The sequence below is a fragment of the Jaculus jaculus genome, chromosome 4, assembly GCF_020740685.1.
Source record: "Jaculus jaculus isolate mJacJac1 chromosome 4, mJacJac1.mat.Y.cur, whole genome shotgun sequence".
NCBI lineage: Eukaryota > Metazoa > Chordata > Mammalia > Rodentia > Dipodidae > Jaculus > Jaculus jaculus.
Genome location: NC_059105.1, coordinates 51,351,313 through 51,357,312, shown reverse-complemented (window position 1 = coordinate 51,357,312; position 6,000 = coordinate 51,351,313). Strand labels below are relative to the sequence as shown.

The window sequence follows — 6,000 nt, the reverse complement described above, 5'->3', positions numbered from 1 at the left end:
GGACCGGATAAGGGACGGCCCCTCCTTCCCCGCCGGCTTCTTTCAACCTGGCCCCTCCCGGCTCCGCGCGGAGGGCGGGAGAGTCCCGCGCGCCCGCAGAAAGCCCGGGAGGGAGCCCAAGAGGGAGGCGGAGGCGGTCGCTCGGAGCCCCGGGTTAGCCGGGGCGGCGTCCCGGGTGCGAGGGTCGTGCGCCTGCCCGCCCGCCGCGTCCCAGGTCTCGGCGTGGCCGAGAGGGGGAGCCCCGCCACTCCAGCCCGGGCACCGGGAGTTCCGAGCCCGAGCCCCGCCGGCGTCAGTCCTCCTGCAGCCGCTCGGGAAGCGGAGGGCAGGGCACCGCGGAGCCCGAGGGTCCCGAGTCCGCGCCTCGGGGGGCAAACTTTCTCCCCGGGCCGCGGAGACGACGGCGGGCTGCGAGGACGCGAAGGCTCTGCCTGCCCCGAGCGAGCCCCCGGCGGCCGCATCCCTGGACGAGGTACGGTCCCCGAGCGCCGCTCCTCCGCCAGGTGGAGGCTCCTTGCTGGGAACCGGCATCCCGAGGGAGGCGGCCGGGCGTCGGCGGGGACCCGAGGGCGCGAGGCTGCGCGTTGCCGCCCCGCGCAGGTTGCAAGAAGCCCGGCGGGGGAGGAAGCCGAGACCTGTTGATGCCGTGCTGGGGGGGGGGGGGGGGGGGATGGAGCTGAGCGCGAAGGGGTTCTCGGGTTCCCGAGCCTCCCCTAGCCTTTCGAGGTAACTTTGTGCGGGGAGAGCTGGGGCTAGAAGGGGACTTTGGGCAGCCAGGGGACCGTGGGGCTGAGGCTGCGTGGAGCAGGGCACCCCGGGTCACTGCCGGGCGACCCGAGCGCGAACTTCGTCCGGCGTGGTCTCCCTTTTGTTGGCTGCGGGGCAGGGTGCATGGGGGCGGGGAGGCCGGCTCGGGGCCAGCCCGGCTGCGGGAGGTTAAAGCCCCGGGCAGGGCAGGGCAGGGCAGGGAGGACCCACGCTCAGGGGTGGTGTCCACGAGCTCGCCCTTTGCCTGGGCGGCTCTTGGCGCTGCTGCGGAGGGCGCTGCGAGAGTGGGGGTGCGCCTGGCGCCACCGGGGTGACACCTTGGGATTCCTCAGCTGGGGACCACCTACCACCCCCTGGCCTTGCTCCAGACAAGGATCCCAAGCCAGCCTTGTGGGTTCTCTCTCTGTCTTGGGCTGCCTTCTCGCTCACTGTCCCGTGGGCAAGAGGGAACTCTGGGCAGTCTAGTTTTCTTGGAATGTGTTTACAATGTTGAATGGGTCTTGAACAGGAAGCTGGACACTGTCGCTAGAAATAGCATGCCAGGGTAGAGTGAGGAAGACATCGCTGGTGTGGGGCTTGGCAGGTCCACTTGGTACGCGCTGGGCAAACTCCAAGAGAGGGCTGGAGATCAAGGTTAACCCTCCCAGGGCTTATCCCGCCCCCCCAACCCAACTGAGCTCATCTTACTTTCATTTGTAATCAGACATTGAAAACGTATCATTTCGACCTTCAGTTTGACAAAATATAATGCCACCGGGACTATTTAATACATTTATTTTGTGCTTACTTTAAAGATTTTGGTCCAGTTATCAGTTAAAGAAAAAAAAAAACGACAAAAAACTTTTGTAGAGTGTTTCAGATATGACTGCCTTGTTAATTTCTAGGGCTGGCAGTAATCTGGTGACTGGTGTTTTGTGTAGTGTACATGGGTGATTAGGTCTTAAAGGAGCGGAGATTAGGAGACAGGAGGTAGGAAACTCTGAGAGGAATTGGAAATTTTTCAGGTTTGCAAATCACCCACTTTCTCTGCCAGTGTTTCCCTTCTCCCCCCAGATAAACAAGTAGCCTTGCTAGAAATCCCGCCAATGGGAAAGCACAGTGGCTGGTGACTGCAAGCCTTGCTAAAAACAGCTGCCCAGCTAAGGTACTGCTCCATCGCATAATTAAAAGGTCTCCTTGAACGGTCCAAGAGCTTTTTCCAAGTTTTTAAGACTGACAAGGAAAGAAGAGAGGAATCTGGCGGTCAGCCAAACTAGACTGAGCTCAGTAGCCAGGCATGAGAGACTGTGGAAGTTTCAGGGGATAATTGGAAAGGGGCTGTTGGTTGTACTTAGGCTTAAATAAGGGGTTTCGTTTGCAGTGATTTTTTTTTTTTTTGTGTGTGTTTAAGATGATCTTAGCAAAAATAAACTCAGTAAAACAAGTATGGAGTGCTGCTGACTATAAGCAAGGAGAGAGAGAGAGAAAGCAGATGGCCCTTGTCAACTCTGCAGTGGAGAATCTTGGGCTCTTGATGCTGATGAGGATGAGTCTTTGCATGTGTCCACACTTTGTTACCATCTGTCTGCTCAAGCTGCACTGTGTTTGCTGCAACTTCATTCCTTTGACCTCGATCTTTCATTCTTTTCATGGCCAGGAAGAATTGAAGACTTAGGCTTTGAGCAGCTGGTTTTTCAGCTAAATTGAATAATTCAATTAGATATTCTCAAATCGCAGGGATCCAGGTCATGGAACGAACATGGAAATCCATCCAGTACGCCTTCCTTGTGTTTCAGAATTGACCCCAGTGAAGGCATGCATCTTGGTCTTTGACCTGAGGAAGTAGAAGTCAGGGTGATCTCTGTCCCACACCTTTCACTGCTTCCTCATTCCAGGCCAGTCTGAGATTCAAAGCCTCATCTGCAATCAGACTGATCTGTTATCTCCTGAGATGGTGCTGTCTCACCATCTACTGTTTTTCTTAGGGAGGCAGGGCCCCTGTGGTGGGCATGAGAGTTGAATGGTAAAGACCCAAAGACAAATGTGGTTTGTAATTCTTCTGATTTGTGAGTTTGTGGTTGTGAGTATCACTCTGTTCTCTGAGATTGACTTTATGAATCACCCTCCTCAAAGTGTTTTTCCTGACTGTGACTTCAGTTTTTCCACTTGCAAAGTAAAGAAACTTTCCTTTACATAATTAGCAGCTCACAGTGAGAATTAAATAGATGAAATAATTTAATTTTAATAGGCTTCAGACATAAAGGTCATGGAGTTTCTAATTCAGTTGAGTTTATGAGAATAAAATCGGGATATTTACTTCTAGAATATACATATGATGATATATCTATAAATTATGAAAATCACTACTTTTATATTCTAATCTTCATTTTAGTGTTAGTTTTATCACAATTTTTTATCTTTGATCATATTTGGGTATGATTTTGTTATAATTAAGTCTGAGTCATTTTAAGAAGAATCAGCAAATTCATTATATTTATGTTATTTTATATTTGTATTATAGACCAGTTATTTTAAAAATATTTTTATTTATTTGCAAGTAGAAGAGAAGGAGAGAAAATGAGTATGCAAGGGCCTCCTTCCACCGCAAATGAACTCCAGATGCAAGTATCACATTGCGCATCTAGCTTTATGTAGGAATTGGGGAATCAAACTCATGTCTTTAGGCTTTATAGGCAATTTAGTTCGATACTGAGCCATCTCTCCAGCCCTAAACCAGTTATTTTTTTTTTTTTTAAGTTTGGCTCAATTTTGCCTTTTGGGGAAATTAATAGTTATGTTTGCCGAATTTGTCCTTTATTTATCTATACATTTATTTATGGTGTGTCTATGTTGTGGGGTGGGCTGTAACTCAATAATGTACTCTAGATTGGCATGGCCATGAATTTGTGGCATTCCTTCTCCCTCATCCTCCTGAGGTGGCATTACAGGCGTGCGATTACCGTGCCTGGTGTCTACAACTTAAGAATTAATGTTTAAAATGTTAAAATGCACATACAATATAGAAACAAACTCTTTTTCTGACAGCAACAACAATTTGTTTTCAAGTGTTAACAAGTATTTTATTTATTTATTTGAAAAAGAGAGAGAGAGAGAGAGAGAGAGAGAGAGAGAGAGAGGGAGGGAGGGAGGGAGAGAGAAAGAGGCAGATAGAGAGAGAATGGGCACTCCAGGGCATCAAGTCACTGCAAATGAACTCCAGATGCCTGTGCACCCTTGTGCATCTGGCTTATGTGGGTACTAGGGAATTGAACCTCAATCCTTAGGCTTTGCAGGCAAGTGCCTTAACCTCTAAACCATCTCTCCAGCCTCTATTTATAAGTTTTTAGAAAACTATTTTTTTTTTATCATTTATTTGAGAGAGAATAGGCATGTCAGAGCCTCCTGCCACTGCAAAGGAACTCCAGATGTGTGTGTCACTTTGTGCATCTAGCTTTATCTGGGTACTGGGGAACTGAATGCAGGCTTTGTAAGCAAGTGCCTTTAAGTGCTGATCCATCTCTGTAGCCCTATTTAAGAGTTTTTTTTTTTTTTTTTTGGTTTTTCGAGGTAGGGTCTCACTTTAGTCCAGGCTGACCTGGAATTCACTATGGAGTCTCAGGGTGGCCTTGATCTCACTGCTATTTAAGAGTTTTTAAGATAGGTTATGGAGCTATTGATCAGTTGACTTATCCAGTATTTATTACATGCCTGCTATGAACCTGAACTCAAATTTTAGCACTAAAGTTCTCGGCATTGCACATTTGTACATGTTTCTTTACTTCATTTATTGTCCTTGGAAATATAATTTATGAACATATTAATTGCTAAATCATGCGGATGCTTATGGGATATTTAATTTTTAGTTTGATAGAGAGCTTGTCAACAGTGAAACCTACTACCTCCTTTTATTGTTCATCATATGATGCTCTATTGATGGATGTTGAGCTTAACTTTTTAGCTAAATAGCTCAGTTTAATATAGAAAACAGAATAGGTATGAATGAAGTATTTAAGAATAAAATCTTTTGGCAAAATACTTGGTAATAACTGCTTATTAGACTTCACATTATCATGAATAGAAATATATAAAGCATAGTGTATATGGCTTAAACACACTATAGGTACTTTTTACTGAGCCATCAAAGGCTATGCCACAGTAATTTTAATGTAAATATTTTAACGTAAAGTATTTTTAAAATTCTTTTCTATTGTTGAACAGAAACATTAATTTTTCCTTATCTTTTCACTTAGAATGAATTGTTTGTGATTCAAATTGTAGTATTACACATTACTTCTAATATCTCTAAAGGAGACAATACTTATGCTTTTGATTATAATAATGAATTCAAAACTAGTTACAGAAACCAACTGCGTGGAAGCCAGGATCCCTGATTCCTAAACACATTAGAGGCTGGTTGGTCTAATACTGTTTGCTTTAATGCACTTACAAATCAGGAAGCTTAGGTTTGTTTCTGTGGGAGCCTAAAATATATTCACATTGGAAGAGGAAAATGGTATAAACTTTAAACATAGAAATTGCTTTACTTCTTAACAATAGAAATATGAAATTAAAATCAGACCTTTTAAAAAAGAAAGAATGGCTAAAAGTAATTCTTCCCAAGTAAGACATAGAAAATTATGCTTCTGCTGTTTTCAGTCTGTTATTATTGAATAATTTTGTTTTTGTTTTGTGCTTCAGAAGCTTTTACCATACTTACTATTTCTTGTCAGAGCTCTGTTAGTTGACTCATGTTATTATACAGGACAAAAAATGCTGATTTTCTCTTGACATTGAACTGGTGCAGCTGTAGTCATCTTGTCATATTGAAATAAGTTTCAATATTGTATACTTAAGAATAGTTTTGGAAAGACTGCTTCAATTCACATACATACTATAAAAAAGTGAGCTAATGTCTATGACAGTTGTAATTGTCACGGTACTTTGTATCATGCTGTGAACTTGAAAAGAGATAGCAATGCTCATCCTTACTTCACTTTTTGGCGTTTATATCATATAAAGTACCTTCCTGTAGTCTTATTACATGCCTTCTGCGAAAAGGGATTCTCCTTCTCTCTGTTACCACTTCCTTTGTGTCTGTCTGTACCTCTGTGTGTACATATTTCGGGTGTGTAGGTTCTCATACGTCTCTCTGTGCTGGGTGTATTTTCCTATAGAAGAACATAGCTTTAATTAATTACTTTTTGCCCCTACAAGGATTTGCTTTGTATATCCTAGAAAAACACTTAACAAGTG

At 44.6% G+C, this 6,000-nt stretch overlaps 1 protein-coding gene across 8 annotated transcripts in view; it reads left to right on the top strand.

Annotated features, from left to right (window-relative positions):
- The first annotated feature begins 280 nt into the window (after nt 1-280).
- Nucleotides 281-6,000, top strand: part of Gulp1 (GULP PTB domain containing engulfment adaptor 1) — a 253,795-nt gene continuing 248,075 nt past the window's right edge. For 3 of the 8 annotated variants that reach the window (XM_045147978.1, XM_045147974.1, XM_045147975.1), the window contains exon 1: nt 286-472. The gene's annotated coding sequence lies outside the window, so the exon portion shown is untranslated. Of the gene's footprint in view, nt 473-6,000 lie in introns of all 8 variants that reach the window. The other 5 variants (XM_045147979.1, XM_045147982.1, XM_045147980.1 and 2 more) reach the window with 5 other exon arrangements.